We start from the raw sequence: 18,935 nt of genomic DNA, 5'->3' as shown, positions 1-18,935 counted from the left end.
AGCTATCAAGTACACTATTTCAACAAAGGTACATGAATCTAACAAAGATAGGCCAGAAATCTTTTTAATTTAATATTATTTTTGAATGGAAATGCAGAAAAGTAATTATCCTAAAAGAAGGGCCATAAAACTGATTAAATAACTGAGATAATGCTTGGCAATTTTGTTTATCATGTCAAGCAAGAGCGGAATAGGAAAAGGTCGTCACATGGCACTTCATGGTCAAGGTAAAGAAAAGAATTTCTCCAGGAGCTTCCCTATAAGAGAAAGTAGGGGCATTATGGGAAATTGACTCCATCTAATTAATAAAAGTCCCATCCCTCCATCTCCCCTTCAAGTGAGTACCCAAGCAGCAACCGCAACATCACAGCACAGCAGCCATTCAACCCCCTCCCTCCTTCTCTCTCTACCACCCAAGTGGGGAGAAGAAACCGAGAAGAGAAAATTAAAAGAATCTCCACCCTCCAAGAAGTCCATTTCCAATCCCCCTTTCTTCCTGATGGCCCAGCTGGATCAGGAGTAATGTGAGGGAAGGAAAACCAAGACCAAAACCAAACAAGAGAAGGGATGAAAGGTAAGAGTGGCTTCAGGCGTGTATCAAGCCAACCAAATCCCTCCTCTCTCTCTCTCTCTCTCTCCATCCAAAACAAAACTACCGTCCCCAACTTCCTAAGTTTCCCCTCTGCAGGCCAAGAAACTCTCCACCTCCCTTCCATCAAGGGGGAAGACTCGTAGCCAGCTCATCCCGTTTTATATGGGGCCTTTGCTTCCTTTTGGTCACGGTCCCTCCCTCCCTCCCTCTCTCTCTCTCTCTCTCTCTCTCTTCACCTTCCGGGGGCCTTCCGTTGGCCCGGGGCCTTAGGCGACCGCCTCAGTCGCCTAAGGCTCGGGCCGGCCCTGCATACATACACACATGCATATATATATATATATATATATATATATATATATATATATATATAATGAATTTATCTCTTCTTCTTTTTTGGGAGGTTGTTTCCAAAGTGTAGTATTTTGGGAGCTAAACATATTTATCAATTCCCTCAAATATCTACAAGTGATTCGTAGCTAGAATTCCTTCCTCCTCTGCTATGGCAGCATGTAGTACTGCAATTGTTTGGAATTGTCACCCAGTTCAAGGGAATGCATGCATGGTAAACCAGAAAGAGACCACAGTGAAATTTCCATGCTTGTGTCCACATATGAGGGAAAGCCTTGCCCATTGAAGGCAACTTGGCGCTACTAAGATGGTAGCCTGGTGGTAAGGAGGCTTGGGCTCCATCCGAGTTGTCCAGGTTCAAAACACGTGGACGTCGATTAAATCAGGAGATCGCATGCCCCACGCCCGAATGGCTTTGTGTGGATATACTTTTCTTCCATCAGTACTGAGGTGGCGCTGGGATGATGTACTCACACATAGGTGGCTCAATGGGGTTTCCCACAGGTTGGGGAGGGCATGTGGAAATTTACGACCCGCATCGAACATTCTCTGGTGAAAGGAGGACTCAGTGGAGACTGCTACGCGGGTGGGGTTCTGCCCCTCCCCCTCCCCTCCCCTCCTATCATGTACCAAAAAAAAAAAAAAAAAAAAAGCCAACTTGGCTAACCCGCATCTCCATGGGTCCAAACAGCACGTAACCGTATAAAGCCTTACTGAGCTAGAAAGCTTGTCCAACAGCTCCAGCGGATAAGAAGCCACTCTATGAACTTGGACCCCACCTACCAAGTGGTATCTCCAGGATAAAGTGGTGACACAAAACAAGGAAAAGTGCACTGTATCCAATTTTGTCCACATTACTAGGAGGACTCATGATGGTCCGAACTAGGTCAAGGATTAGGGCGTCGTATGGAGCTTGACACGAAGTGGGTCCTCTCCGTTACACGTTAGCCCCAGCTTCCGCGTTCTTTTGTTGGCTCTCTAAAGGAATTACTCATCTTGCTCTCATTTCATTGCTTTTTCTGCTGGAGTATATGTTGGTTTGGGTGGATCGGTCGACCTAAAAACGGGAGAAAGTGTCCACAGGGTTAGCGTGTGGGTTGAGACGGAGAAAAATAATGGGAAAAGAGTCCGTCTCTTGGTCAGCATGGGTCGAATATTCGGGAATTGGTCATTGGTTCCACTACGATTCTTTCTTTCAATGTTTTTTTTTTCCCGTTTTTTTAATGTTTTTTTAATACATCCGGGGTCCGAAAACCTCAATTTCTTTCAAGGTTCGAAGCACCAGCGTTACAATTTCTTAGTGGGAAGATTAAAGCGCTACAGGACAAAGAGGTCCTCCCTTCTCGGGTGCTTGTCAGAAGGTGACAGCCCTCGTGGTGAAGTCTCTCGAAAGAGCATCGAGGGATACGACCGTTAAAATGAGCAAGTTCTTCTTCTTCTTCTTACAGCGCATGCACGAATATATCCAATAAAATCAAAAAATACTAGCTCGTGAAGTACTTGTGGCAGCTCTCCCTTCTCTGATCAGAGGGTGTACCCCAAACTTCGATGACACCCTACGCTCGCCGAAAGTATGAGCATTCCTTGCCAGTTAGATCTGATGTGCTGTGCAAGTCGCTCTGATGACCTCCTGACATATCCGTGAACTAGCCAACCTCTGGCGTATCACCTGTAGGAACTGTAGCCTCTCACTCCATGCCTCCTGCGGGATCCCTGTCCACTGCCATGTCGACCTCTCCCATGTACACTGAAATAGCACATGGTCCACCAACTCCTCAACACCACATGTCTCGCATTCTGCGGGGATCCCCCAGCCACGCCTACTCAACATTGCTCTCGTCGGAAGGCAGTCCCACATCACCTTCCATAAGAAGAATGATACCCTCGGGTGAAACCTGGACCTCCAGATCCAAGTACAATCCGGCCCCGGCTTACGCTTCTGCTGGATAACATGGGAGGGGGTCTCCCAATCTAACACTGGCCCTGCACGAGGTACCCCAAACCTTGACAACTGGCCCCGCACATCTTGATACCAGAAGGGACCGGATCTCTCACCTAGGTGTACCCCGAACAACTATCGTAGTCTAGCCTCATCCCACTCTGGCTCACCTGGCACTAGGAGGTCGCACACCCGCAACCCCTCCACTGCCTCAGTATCAACTATGGTCGGCCAGCACCTCAAAGGAAGGGTATCCACCCACGGATCCCCTAGCCACGCCTACTCAACATTGCTCTCGTCGGAAGGCAGTCCCACATCACCTTCCATAAGAAGAATACTTCCCTCGGGTGAAGCCTGGACCTCCAGATCCAAGTACAATCCAGCCCCGGCTTATGCTTCTGCTGGATAACACGGGAGAGGTCTCCCAATCTAACACTAGCCCTGCACGAGGTACCCCAAACCTTGATATCTGGCCCCGCACATCCTGATACCAGAAGGGATCGAATCTTCTCAACTAGGTGTACCCCGAACAACTGTCGTAGTCTAGCCTCATCCCACTCTGGCTCACCTGGCACTAGGAGGTCGCACACCCGCAACCCTTCCACTGCCTCAGTATCAACTATAGTCGGCCAGCACCTCAGGGGAAGGGTATCCACCCACGGATCACCAGTCACATTGATGCTCCGTCCATCGCCTATCAGCCATCTGGTGTTTGCCGACGCAGTCAACAAGTACCTCCCGATCTCGCACCACATGAAGGAGACGTGATGACCACTCCGTGCCACCTCTGAGCCCCCTCGACCATATCTAGCTGCCATCACCTGACTCCAAAGCCCATGTAGCTCTAACATGAGCCGAACTGCGTGTCGAGCAATGAAAACCTCGCGCCTCTCTAGGAGGGACTGCACCTCTAGACCACCCTCACTGGTAGAAAGGCAGACATGCTCCCAAGCCACTAGATGCACCCCATGGCCTCCACCGTGTGACCCCCGAAGCTCCTAAGAAGTCGCTCGATCCTCAACAGAGTCGTCTTCGGCACCACAGTGTTGGCCATGAGATAAACTGGCTTGGACCTCAACACTGATTTGACTACTGTCAATCTCTCCATCATATATAGGGATGACGCCCTCCATCCCTCCAACCAGCTCTGAACCCGTTGCACTAAATCCGAACACCACCACCCGTAGTCTCCGACTAGTGATGGGGACACCCAGAAAGGTCAGTGTCCCCTCTGCTGAGTTACGCCCCGTTCGATGCGACATTCGCAGCGGAATTCGAATGGGACGTCATTCATCGCATGAACGCACCTCGAATCGTAGAATTCAAAAAAAAATTTGGATCCAAATCCAGAGAAGATCTTTGAATTCATTAGGGAGGGGAGATTAGGATCTGATGAAGGTGGATTAAGATTCATAAAATTGAAACTAAAATCAGAAGAAATTAATTTGAAGATCTTATCTTCAAAAATTCTGCAGATGAAGAACATCGCAGCCTGATGATCTATCTAGGTTCCTATTTGAGCCACACAATTGTCCGGCCTCTACAGGTATCCACACGAGGATCTAATCATCTGAGATAGGGTCTTACCGGAGTGCTAGCTCCTTGCAAAGACCTCTCATGACTATCATATAGATTAGAAGATAAAAATCTGCAACATACCTCCTTAAAGAAGAACCCTTTCTTCTTCAACCTTGCTCGCGATGGAGGAAGAGGAAGGAGGAACCTTACACGTGGATCTTCCTTGCCTTGCTACCATGGAAGAAGAGAAGGATGAGGATCCTTTGCTGTCGTGGAGAAGGAGGAAGAAAGAAGAGGAGGCGTGGAGAGGAAGTGGAGAGAATTAATTTATAACTTCTTCCTTGCTACCGTTTTATAGATTGGGTTTAGGGCTCCTCCTAATCTTATTAGGAGTATGGGACTATAACCCACCCTTGGATTAATGCCAAGTGTCCAATCCTTGTGCTCATAGATGCATGACATGTGTTTATTTAATCAATTGATTAATTTTCTAATCATATTAGAATTCCTAATCTCATTAGGAGAATTAATTGATTTGGGAGCATGCATCCTACGACGCCATGTGGACTTTAAAGTCCGCATAGTGTGAACATGACTTAAGTCATATTCATCCTACGACGACATGTGATCTTTAAAATCCGCACAAACCTTGGTTTAATCTAATTGACCCAATCATGAACCCAAATCAATTTGGGTCGAACCCAATTTGATTTGGCTCATTAAATCAGCCCAATTGCAATCCAATTGCAATCAATTACACTTAATTCTTCTTCCATTAACTCACTAACACTTAGTGGGTTAATTCAATCACCAATCATATTGATGATTGATTTCTATTATGATTTCAAATCACAATTATGATAGTCTGACTAATTAAATTCTTTATGTGTGTGACTCCGTAGGTTCTATTCTAACTGGTAGTGAGAAATATTGAGATCTCCATCCCAATATCACTGAAACTCTTTTCAGTGGACTGAAACGATTTTAGTTCTACTCTTAGAGTTCACTGATCACCAAGTGAATGCCTTCGAGTCTCACAATCCACTAGTGACACCTAGCAGTATGTGGTGGCAACCCAGCAGAATTGAATATCTGAACCTCTTGGTGCAGTTAGCGTATGATACAGTCCCTCTATCATGGATCCCGACGTGATGGAGGTTATGGATATCTCGTCAAACCCCATCGTCTGTCATATGTCAAATTTATACGACTTCCAGTTCGAGATATAGAAAACTCTTTTTCCAAAATACCTGGCCAGGAATTTATCGAACTCAGTCTCATAAATCACATAGGATCACTCCTAATCTATCAAGGTCGATAGATCCCATCTAGATGCAACTCTATTCCAAAATGAACTTACTGCAGCCAATTCGCACTACAAAGACCCGAATGACTAGGGCCTAAGTTCACATGCTTGTCAAACTACAACAACCTCACAGTGAATAGCTGAGGCATCGCAGGTCAAAGGACCAGTCATACAACTACAGCATAAGTAGTCACTGACGAGTGGATAGACATCCATGTGACTACTATCTTTGGTCACGCTCAGTACCTTGTTCTCTAACAAGTACTTGCATAATCACTCCAGTGTTTTTACACCGTGGACTCGAGACTCGTCCATCTGACTAAGTGATCTGTGCACTAATCTCAGTGGATCGATCACCGTCCCTCATGATGGATCCATCGATCAGGAGCATTTAGAAATTAATCCCTAATGACACACGCCTCAAATTCTCAACTCCTTGAAATTATGTGTCATCATCAATTAATTTCTTGGACGATTCATGGATACATACAAACATGAATGAAAAATAAATTGCCCAATCTTATTTATTAATAAGTGTCAAATTACAAATTTATGCCCCAGATTATAAATATGCATCAGCTACGTTGGCTTCTACGGCATACTTCTAACAATCTCCCACTTGCACTAAAGCCAATCAGACATATATTTAAGTCCCATTTTTTCAAGATGGATTTAACTCAGCTGCTTAGTAAATGGGTCCGCCATATTATCAATAGAGTCTACTTTCTGCACCTCTACATACTTCTTTTCGAGGTAGTCGCGAATTAGATGAAATTGCCGCTCATGTGCTTGGACTTCTGGTGAGATCTTGGCTCCTTAGCCAGTGCTATGGTGCCGTTGTTGTCGCAGAAAAGGATTATGGCATCTGATGACATGACTCCTAGCTCTTCGACAAACTTTTTGTACCAGAATGCTTCCTTCGCAGCATCCGATGCAGCAATGTACTTTGCTTCCATGGTAGAATCTGCAATAATCAATTGCTTGAAACTCTTCCAATTTACCGATCCTCTATTGCATAGGAATACATATCCTGATGTAGACTTTCTATCATCAGGGTCAGTCATGAAGTCTGAATCAGTATATCCTTCTACCTTTAACTCTGTGCCTCCCCCAAAGACCAAAAACAGATCCTTAGTCCTTCTCAAGTACTTAAGGATATTTTTCACAGCTATTCAGTGCTCCTCGCCTGGATTTGACTGATATCTGCTCGTGACACTCACAGCATGTGCTATATCAGGTCGAGTATATAGCATGGCATATATGAGGCTCCCTATTGCCGATGCATAAGGGATCCTACTCACGCGCTGAATCTCTTCAGATATTTTGGGGTACATCTTTTTGGAGAGATTTATCCCATGCCTTAGGGGTAACAATCCCCTCTTAGAATTTTTCATGCTAAACCTCTTCAGCACTTTCTCTATGTATATTTTCTGTGATAAGCCAAGCATCCTCTTAGATCTATCTCTATAGACCTTAATCCCCAAAATATAAGATGCTTCACCTAGATCTTTCATGGAGAACTTCTTAGACAGCCATAACTTGACCGATGTGAGCATGGGAATATCATTCCCAATTAGGAGTATATCATCCACGTACAATACGAGGAATACTGTAGCCCTCCCACTGACCTTTTTGTACACACATGGTTCCTCTTCGTTCTTGATGAAATCAAACGATTTGATCACATCATCAAAACGAGTGTTCCAACTCCGAGATGCTTGCTTTAGTCCATAAATGGATCTTTGCAGCTTGCAGACCTTGTGATCACCATCACTGGAAGTGAAACCCTAAGGCTGTTCCATATAGATATCTTCCTCAAGATATCCATTAAGAAAAACAGTTTTCACATCCATATGCCATATCTCATAATCATGATAAGCTGCAATGGCAAGCAACGTTCGAATGGACTTCAGCATGGCTACCGGTGAAAAGGTATCTTGATAGTCAATGCCTTCGCGCTGACTATAACCTTTTGCCACCAACCTTGCCTCATAGGTCTCTACCTTGCCATCCGAATCCATTTTTCTTTTGTAGATCCATTTACACCCAATAGGTACTATACCTTCAGGTGGATCTACTAAGGTCCATACTTGATTGGAATACATGAAGTCTATTTCTGACTTCATCGCATCCATCCATTTTTTGGATTTGATATCTAACATCGCTTCGTTGTAGGTCTTGGGATCATTACTATAATCTCTTTTCCTCATGAGGAACTCTTCCTCTATTTTCTCTGTAAGAATATCTAAGTATCTTTCAAGAGGATGGGAGATCCTACTGGATCTACGAAGTGGACGAGGTTCTTCATGTATTGGCTCAATGTGAATAGGTTCACTAGGCTCAATTGCTCGTTGCTCTTCAGAAACTTTCTCTTCGAGCTCAATTTTTCTCCCACTGCCTCTATCAAGGATAAACTGTTTTTCCAAGAAGATGGCATGTCGGCTCACAAATACTTTGTGATATTCTGGGATGTAAAAATTGTATCCTAACGACTCTTTAGGATATCCAATGAAACGAGCACCAATTGTCCTAGACTCTAACTTGTCCGCTGTTGCCGCTTGACTTGGACTGGACATCCTCAAATCTTGAGATAACCAAGACTTGGTTTCTTACCATGCCATATCTCATATGGTGTGGTAGGAACGCACTTAGAGGAAACTCTATTCAATATATAGATAACTGTAAGTAGGGCATCTCCCATAAGAATAAGGATAAGTTAGTGAAGCTCATCATGGACCTGACCATATCCAATATGGTCCGATTCCCCCTTTCTGATACTCCGTTGAGTTGAGGTGTTCCAGGAGGTGTCCATTGTGAAACTATACCATTTTGTTTGAGATAATCGCGAAACTCTCCACTAAGGTATTCTCCTCCTCGATCTGATCGAAGAACCTTAATGAGTTTTTCTGTCTGTTTTTCTACTTCAAATCTGAATTCTTTGAACCTTTCAAATGCTTCAGATTTATGTCTCATAAGATAAACATAACCATACCGTGAGAAATCATCGGTAAAAGTAATAAAGTAGAAAAATTGACCCCTAATCTGCACATCGAATGGGCCACACACATCAGTGTGTACTAGGAAAAGTATTTCAGTGGACCTCTTCCCATCTCCTACAAAGGATAATTTGGCCATTTTTTCTTGAAGGCAGGATTCACAAATCGGATATGACTCAGAAGTCAATGAACTCAAAAGTCCATGTTTCTCCAATTTGTTAATTCTGTCTTCTCCTATATGACCAAGTCTGAGGTGCCATAAATACTTTTGATTTATCTCATCTCTAGATCTTTTAGATCCTATGGTACTCACTGTATGCTCAGATACGTTCATAGATACATCCATATGTAAGTGATAGAGACCGTCAATCATAAAACCACGTCCAAACAGTTTATTTCGCAAATAAATGGAAACGTAGTCTTTATTGAAATTGAATTCATAATGTTTCTGTGCTAGATAAGATACAGAAATCAGATTTCTGCTAGCACTAGGTACAAAATAACAATATTTAAGTATCAAACTAAATTCTGACGATAAATGCAAAAGGAATGTGCCCACAGCAGCAGCAGCAACTCTTGCTCCATTGCCAATCCATAGGGTTACGCACCTTCCGTGAGCCTTCTACTTTTCTTTAGACCCTGCATGGTAGTGCACCAGTGAACACTAGAACCAGAGTCTATAATCCAACTGGAAATAGAAGAAACCGTTAGATTAGTTTCAATGATGAGCATATTAGACATACCTTCAGAAGGCATGCCACCCTTCTTACACTTTATGTTTTCCATGTAGATAGGACAGTTCCTCTTCCAATGGCCGTCTTCAATGCAATGGAAACCCACCTCTATGGAAAATTTCAACATTGAAATCTATCATCCGACCACTTCTAACCAACCAGATGTGATAAGCTACATAAGATGCACAAATCCTTTGTATCATGTTCAAGCCTCTACAATGTGCGCTCCCCTTCACAAATATCCAAAGGAGAATCAGAAGCTATAACCGAGAGAGGAAAGCCTGAAAGCCACGATGCCTGTATTGCTACGAGGCATTGAAATCTACTCTCTTCTGCATCAACACGGCGGTCACACAGTGACGTTAGCTGCATTCACAAAAAAGAAAATAACTTGAGAAAATATGTACTTTGAAAAAATAGATTCCAGGTTCATTGACGAACTTAGATAAGAGAAAGAAGGCCGAACATAGTAGACTTTCTCTTGGAAGTAGAAGCTAGCTCAGCAGCGAGAACTGTGCCCCTTAAACCTTTCAAGGCTCCCTCAGTTGTCACCAACATATTCAACAATTCAAGTTTGGTGCATTCAATTTTATTCATATGGTAGTTTACAATAAACTGCCCATATGAAGATGGCAACGATTGTAGGATCAAATCCGTTTGCAAATCCTTGTGCATGGTCATGCCAAGCTTCTAAAGCTCCTCAAGATCCTTGATCATGGTCAAACCATGTTCATGGACGGACTGCCCATCACGCATCTTGGCTTTGAAGAGCCGCTTGGACACTTCAAACCTTACTGCACGACTCTGTTCACCATACAACTCTTGTAGGTGATCAAGTATGTCCTTAGCAGTCTTCATGCTCTCATGCTGGCATTGCAATTCGTTGGACATGGATGCCAAAATGTAGGACCTAACCTTATTGTCGTCATCCAACCATTTTGCATGCGTCTCACGCTACTCATTGGTTGCATGGGTTGGTAACACCGGAAGTTCGTGGTCAAGAACATAAGCTATCTTTTCGCAACTCAAGACAATCTTCAAGTTGTGGAGCCAATCTTTTTTAGTTTGGTCCGGTCAACCTATTGTTATCTAGAATTCGAACTATCGGGTTGGAAGTCATTGACATCTACAGAGAGTAAAGATTCTAATTAGAAATTTGTATTTTACATTAATTTGTTTTAGGAACTTTTAAAACAAAATTGGATCAAATTCTTCCACTATTTCTCGGATCTCTCACACTCCCCTGGTAAAGATACGGAAACCTGCGACTTAGGATTTCGAGTGGGGTGCTGCGGTCCCACCAATCTACATGTCACCTCACCTAACAGTTATTGGAGATACATAGACGATGAGTGTACAACTCTTGTTCAATGCTTCGTAAGCATATTGAGCTAACCTGGTCTCTAAGTCATAAGGACCTCACTTAACAATTATTGGACCCGTTCCTTGGTTAAGTCAGACCCACCGTATATCCTGCAAAATAAAGCTGTGATTGGATTCTCACCTAACAGTTATTGGAGCCCAACCCCACCTTTATCCCACAACATCTCATGTTAATAGAGAGGTCCAATCCTCCGACGCAACTAGCCCACTGTATCCAGCCGAGACTAATCAACGCCGGAAAGATCTTAGCAACTCTACTACGGTGGAAAACCAATCGACTTAATATTGGGTAATCAGATCTTAGTGATTCCAACTTTGAGCTTTCCATAGGAGGTAATCGATCAATTGGCCAGGTAAGCAGGTGGGAGGCTCTCCTTACACAGAGAGTAAGGTTCTAATTAAGTAACCACCTTTGAGCTTGCCTAGACACCAATTAGATCAATTAATCAAATATGGCTAGCTCAATGTATCGTTCACTCTCGATTGATTTAGGGAGGTTTTAGGTCTCTCAGGATTTACATCTAATGTAATCATCTACCCCATACCATATGTTATTCGATTTACATCTTATGTAAATGTCACATTGGTTCAAGTTTACATCCTATGTAATTATGAAACCCTTTCATATATTATGTGATTACATCTTATGTAAATGACATAATTGTTTCAGTTTACATCTTATGTAAATGTCCTATTGTTTAAGAATTTTATTTACATCTCATGCAAATAAATTTTTATTTAACTAATACATACATCTCATGCATATATTATTTTAAACATAACCTTAAACAAGTATGAACATTATGATTACCATATGCATCTCATATATATTTTCAGATATGAAATTTTAAACCTATTATGCTATTCTATGGATTTCGGATCATGCATTACTTGATTTAAAACATTGTAATCTAATTGCAATTCTAAAATAATTTGCATGATCATAGCAAATAAAAATCTGCATGCTGAAAATTTCAGCAACCTGAAATTTCAATACGCAGAAAATCCAGCAAGCATAATTCCTTTAAAAATCAGATTAAAAATGTGGTAATCAATCCTTAGGTCCTAATCATGCTCCCTAGAACCATGGCTCTGATACCACTGCTGAGTTACGCCCCGTTTGATGCGACGTTTGCAGCGGAATTCAAACGGAACGTCGTTCATCGCATGAACGCGTCTCGGATTGTAGAATTCAAAAATTTTTCTGGATCCAAATCTAGAAGATCTTTGAATTCATTAGGGAGGAAAGATTAGGATCTGAGGAAGGTTGATTAAGATTCATGAAACTGAAACTAAAATCAGAAGAAATTAATTTGAAGATCTCATCTTCAAAAATTCTGCAGATGAAGAACACCGCAGCCTGATGATCTATCTAGGTTCCTGTTTGAGCCACACAATTGTCCGACCTCTACAGATATCCACACGAGGATTTAATCATCTGAGATAGGGTCTTACCGGAGTGCTAGCTTCTTGCAAAGACCTCTCATGACAATCATATAGATTAGAAGATAAAAATCTGCAACATACCTCCTTTAAGAAGAACATTTTCTTCTTCAACCTTGCTCGCGATGGAGGAAGAGGAAGGAGGAACCTTGCATGTGGATCTTCCTTGCCTTGCTACCGTGGAAGAAGAGGAGGATGAAGACCCCTTGCTGCCGTGGAGAAGGAGGAAGAAAGAAGAGGAGGCGTGGAGAGGAAGAGGAAAGAATTAATTCATAACTTCTTCCTTGCTACCCTTTTATAGATTGGGTTTATGGCTCCTCCTAATCTTATTAGGAGTATGGGACTATAACGCACCCTTGGATTAATGCCAAGTGTCCAATCCTTGTGCTCATAGATGCATAACATGTGTCTATTTAATCAATTGATTAATTTTCTAATCACATTAGGATTCCTAATCTCATTAGAAGAATTAATTGATTTGGGAGCATGCATCCTACGATGCCATGTGGACTTTAAAGTCCGCATAGTGTGAACATGACTTAAGTCATATTCATCCTACGACGACATGTGGTCTTTAAAATCCACACAAATCTTGGTTTAATCAAATTGACCCAATCATGAACCCAAATCAATTTGGGTCGAACCCAATTTGATTTGGCTCATTAAATCAGCCCAATTGCAATCCAATTGCAATTAATTCCACTTAATTCTTCTTTCATTAACTCACTAACACTTAGTGGGTTAATTCAATCACCAATCATATTGATGATTGATTTTTATTATGACTCTAAATCACAATTATGATAGTCTGACTAATTAAATCCTCTATGTGTGTGACTCCGTAGGTTCTATTCTGACTGGTAGTGAGAAATATCGAGATCTCCATCTCAATATCACTGAAACTCTTTTCAGTGGACTGAAACGATTTCAGTTCTACTCTTAGGGTTCACTGATCACCAAGTGAATGCCTTCGAGTCTCACAATCCACTAGTGACACCTAGCAGTATGTGGTGGCAACCCAGCAGAATTGAATATCTGAACCTCTTGGTGCAGTTAGCGTATGATACAGTCCCTCTATCATGGATTCCAACGTGACGGAGGTTATAAATATCTCGTCAAATCCCATCATCTGTCATATGTCAAATTTATACGACTTCCAGTTCGAGATATGGAAAACTTTTTTTCCAAAATACCTGGCCAGGAATTTATCGAACTCAGTCTCATAAATCACATAGGATCACTCCTAATCTATCAAGGTCGATAGATCCTATCTAGATGCAACCCTATTCCAAATTGAACCTACTGCAGCCAATTCGCACTACAAGTACCCGAATGACTAGGGCCCAAATTTACATGCTCGTCAAACTACAGCAACCTCATAGTGAATAGCTGAGGCATCGCAGGTCAAAGGACCAGTCATACAACTGCAGCATAAGTAGTCACTGACGAGTGGATAGACATCCATGTGACTACTATCTTTGGTCACGCTCAGTACCTTATTCTCTAACAAGTACTTGCATAATCACTCCAGTGTCTTTACACCATGGACTCGAGACTCGTCCATCTGACTAAGTGATCTGTACACTAATCTCAGCGGATCGATCACCGTCCCTCGTGATGGATCCATCGATTAGAAGCATTTAGAAATTAATCCCTAATGACACATGCCTCAAATTCTCAACTCCTTGAAATTATGTGCATCTTCTATTAATTTCTTAGACGATTCATGGACACATGCAAACATGAATGAAAAATAAATTGCTCAATCTTATTTATTAATAAGTGTCAAATTACAAATTTATGCCCCAGATTACAAATATGCGTCAGCTACGTTGGCTTCTAAGGCATACTTCTAATACCCTCCTACTCTGATATCTACAAAATCCTCTGGATCTCCTATCTGACTTTGCTCTCGGTGCAAGGGCTGAAATGAATGGCTGACTTCAGGAAGTTCACCCTCTGATCGGACGTCGCGCAGTAGCCCGCCAACACCCTGCGGAGGACCCATGCATCAGAAACTCATGCCCTAGCCAGGAGGAGACAATCGTCAGTGAAGAGTAAATAGAAAATAGGTCCAACCCCCGGTGTTGGAACATAGGCCTCTAGCTCCCGGCTGGCACACACTCTCTACAAGGCACGGGACAAAATGTCAGCACATATAATAAATAAATATGGAGATAAGGGACATCCCTGATGCGGCCCCATGGTGGACTCGAAGAAAGATGATGGTGTGCCGTTGACCAAGATAGAGAACTTTGGCCCCCGGACACATCCTAGAACCCATTCAATCCACCACCTGTAGAAGCCGTACGCCTCCAGTGCCCGCTGAAGAAAACTCCACCCGATCCTATCGTAAGCCCTCTCCATATTCAGCTTAACTGCCATCAAACTTTGCCACTTCGGTGCTCACTGAAGATCCCACATCATCTTTTGGGCCAACATAATGTTGTGGGAGATGTTTCTGCCGGCTACAAAAGCCTCCTGCTCCTGGCTGATGATGCCAGGCAAAAAGGGCTTCATCCTGCCCACCATTATTCTCACCACAACCTTATACAAGGTTGTGCATAAACTAATGGGCCTGAAGTGACAAGGCTTTGCCGCCTCCTGACGCTTCGGTAAGAGCGTGATAAAGGTGGCCTTCCAATCCTCAGGCATTGCTGCCACAGCTCCCCGAATGATACCCCAATACTGCCAAAAAAAGAATGGGAAAAATGTTGGGAATTGTGTCCTAAATCCAATCAATTGTTGATTGTAAATGTATTTGAATCAATTATAAATAACATGGTATTTATTCATCACCAGAACATCTTCACAAACTCCGATGTGATGAAGTTCTTAGGACTGCTTTGTGTAATGAAATATGATTTTGTCACACAGATCCTTAAATGTTCATGACCGTATGATATACTATTAATAGGACGATAGTATTATCGGGCGTAGGTTATTGTGTATCATATTTGTTGGTTGTCTTCCAAACCAAAGAGTATAGAGATACTAGTATGTATACAGGTGAATGGTAGTGTACGTTCACTGAACATGACCAATTGATGGACTCTCTCTTATCAAGAGTTATTCCAAGTGAATATAGGTATATGTATCCTTTAGACCTGAGATTGCAACCGGTGGCTTGCAAGCAACTCACTGTACTTTAGTGCCGAACTACCTGGATATCTAATCCAGCGACGAAGGTTTCTGGGTCCAGTCAAGTACTTGTGGTACTCAGTTGCAGATCAAGATGAGATTGACCTCCCTTAGAAATAGGGGTGAATGCCATGTATTTTCAATTAAGTAGTAACCTGGCCAGAAAAAGTCAAATCACTATCACTCGACTTATTGAATTGAAACATATTTCCGGATGGATCGTTTCAGGGTAGACAGGCTCTGAATCCATCCTGGGCATTTTTTGGTCAAGAGGATGAATTATACGGTAACCATAGTCCATAGGTTCTAGAATGTTGCTCTGCATCTATTTCGACTTATCGGGACGTCGAGTCCCATTGCTAGATGGTTACATCGATTGGTATAGGAAGTGTTCCTGCGCTACCAGCTTAAGTTCGAACTTGTGAGGTCACACGCTTTGAGGCCTTTTCTGGATCGATCATTTCTGGCTGAGAATCATGAAAAGGTAAAATGATCAATGTGATTAACTGTTATACCCTGAGCAAATTGTTGCTCATATTGGAGAGACCAATTGGTGATTGGATTACCAATTAGACTCAATTAGATTGAGTGGAGGAAGTTAGGTCAAACCACAATTGACATTGAATGTGATTCGGTGTTCAATTCCCTTGGGTTCGAGTCAAATCAGATTTGACTAGCTAAAAGGTTGATTAGAACCCTTTTCCTTTATATAGGGTTGGGACCATCTTCTTTTTCCCTTTTGCCCTTTGCGTAGGTCCCACCTTATATCCTTGTGGGCCCCACATCTTGCTTGAGTGGGACCCACACCTCGTGATGTGTGTGAGGACTGCATACTGGATGCATCCTAGCCCTGTGGTAGAGTTCAAATTAGATTTGTACTCTTTACAGGACACCTCACACCTTGGATTGGCTTTGAGCTTATCCATCCAGCCTGCGGGGCCCGCGTCATGGACATGTGGCACAATGCATGTGTGCCACCTCCACCCTCCAGGGCACCTCACCTCCTAGACTGAGATTCTTTCTCATAGCCATCCAATCACACTTCATGAGAGCTTTATAGGCAGGCCATCATGAGCACCAGGACACGTGGCATCATGCATGTTTGACATGTGGCAAGTGAGCCCCTTTGTTGGACTTCCTCTCCCTCTATAAATAAGGGAGATGGCTGCCATCTTTGTAGAGAGAAAAAAAATCTGGCTTAGAGTATCTGGTGTTTTGACACCGGTTGGGAAAGAGTGAAGTGAGCTTTGAGAGTTCATGTTGTAAGAAAAAGAAAGGGAAAAGAAAAGATTGAAGGAAAGGGTAGCTAGTCCTCTTCCTCCTAGTTCTCTTCCTCTCTCTCGGCCACCTGCTGCATCCCTGCGAGCTAGCACTCCCCGGGACGCTGGTTGATCCAGAGGCCTCACGTGGATTACTTGTAGAGGCCGGACGCTTGTGCGGTTGCAAAGTAGCAAGCTAGAACCTACCTGCTGAAAAGTTAGTGTTTTGTTTTCAATTTTGGAGTTGAGATTTGATCTCAATTCAAGAACACATACGATGTGATCCATGCATGAATATTTCTATCACATATCCTGCGGATTCATCTGGAAATTTCGTAGGATTGGATCAGATCCAAAGTTTGCAATGGGCTGTTTTGAACAGCCCTATTTTATTCCACTGAAAATTGTTTTCAAATTGCATACTTTCACCTTAATCAGTGAATCCTCGGTGCATACGATACTCGAATTCCCTTCAATTGGTATTAGAGCTCGTCCAGGTGCTTTGTGATATCAAAGTTTTCATGCATGTGTGAATTCGAGAGAGAATGATTTGGATTTGAAAAGGGTTTCAAAGTCTGAATCGGTTTTCTGTTTCACAATCGCCGTGTACAGTTGTCGACAAGTTACATTTAGTGGTCGACAACTCTACAGTTAAGCCGACTTAGTGGTCGATAAGAATATTTTTCAATTGTTAACCTCTGATTGTAGTTGTCAACAAGCCTGATATAGTTGTCGACCCCTTCTTCACAGTTGTCGACAAGTCTTCTAAAGTTGTTGACAATTGTGCTACTGGTCAGATTTATATGAAATATAATCTTTTGCATATGATGTAGTTAGATTATTTTATTTCATGATGTTATTCATATGATGAATAGACATGTTTGTATGCATGTGGAAACCATTTAACTTGAACATTAAAAGGGGTTTTAATGATTCAAAGTTGTAATGCATGCAAAACCAAGATAAGACATGAATAATACAATACAGTTAATTGTGAATTAAGTATTGATATAGATCCTAGATTTTAAATGTGATTTAAACATCTAAGACATTGCATAAATCATGGGGTTAATGGGTTATCTAAATCAAATCTGGTTGGGTCAGACCCAATGGTCAAAATCAAAATATGGAAGAGTAACTGGTCAAATCTAATTTAAAATGTTTACTTTGGATTCGATCAAGGTAACTCTTGATCTTTGCAATAGTTGTAGTTGATCAAGTCCATATCTCTTGATAAGACCAAATGGATGTTGATTTGGGCTCCATGGTTGAGCACTGAGTTTTGATATTGATCGAGTTGAAATTGATAAACCAGTTGGTGCCTAAGGCAACCGTTATCAGTAGTTATTTAATTGGGAGCTGCTTGCTGAGTTTCGGTCCAGTCAAGTTAATGGCATCTCCTTCTGCTGATTTCACTTACCTGGCCATCTAGGTGAATCTCTTTTGATCAGACCTATGATTAACTCTTGTTGACCCATGCCAAATAAGGAAATCGGTCAGACCGATTTAGGTGCACTGACTCAAACCTGTTCTTATTAACCTTTGATTTGAAGAAGTCAGTGGGAGGATCAAGGTTAGTCAGCTTTTCCTGTTTCATAAAAATCCTCTAAATTATCAGGTTCTTAAAAAAGGTGTGGTTAATGGAAGATGATCGTGTCATAGCCTCCCATTGCGTTAAAATGATAATGAGTCCAATATGTTTATGATCATTGGAGGCGATACACGCCTGGTGCTCATCGGCTATTGGGATTGTCACTCAATTAATGTTGAATCAGTTGCATCCATTAAATAGGTGGTCAGGTGAGCTGAGCCATACTCGGGCTTAGTCATCTACTGATGTGATGAACTTATTGCAGCAAGTTGATGGTTGGACCTGACCAGGATTTTTAGTGGAGGTGACACACACCTGCTGAAGTGGCCTGTGGCAAAAGGATATTACTGGAAGTTGTTTGGTGAAACAATTGGTTATGAACCTTCCCTTAGATACAGATGGGTTAGCCGAGACACACTCGGGCCCATCTGTAGTCTATGTGGATTTCGGTACCCACTAAAGAATTAGGAGTAATTCTTCGGATTAAAGTAGAGGCTATTGATTCGTACAAAATGGTGGGAGGATCTTTGGACTAAAATCCAAATTTTTTGATTCATTTACTGATTAGGCTTTGTTGTCATTTTTTGCAGAAATGGCCACTCAATTATCACTTAGGTCATTATTAGATAATGATAAGTTGATCGGTCCCAATTTTTCAATCTAGCTTAGAAAGCTTAAGATCGTC

The sequence above is a fragment of the Phoenix dactylifera genome, chromosome 14, assembly GCF_009389715.1.
Source record: "Phoenix dactylifera cultivar Barhee BC4 chromosome 14, palm_55x_up_171113_PBpolish2nd_filt_p, whole genome shotgun sequence".
Lineage (NCBI taxonomy): Eukaryota > Viridiplantae > Streptophyta > Magnoliopsida > Arecales > Arecaceae > Phoenix > Phoenix dactylifera.
This window is presented reverse-complemented; position numbering follows the sequence as displayed.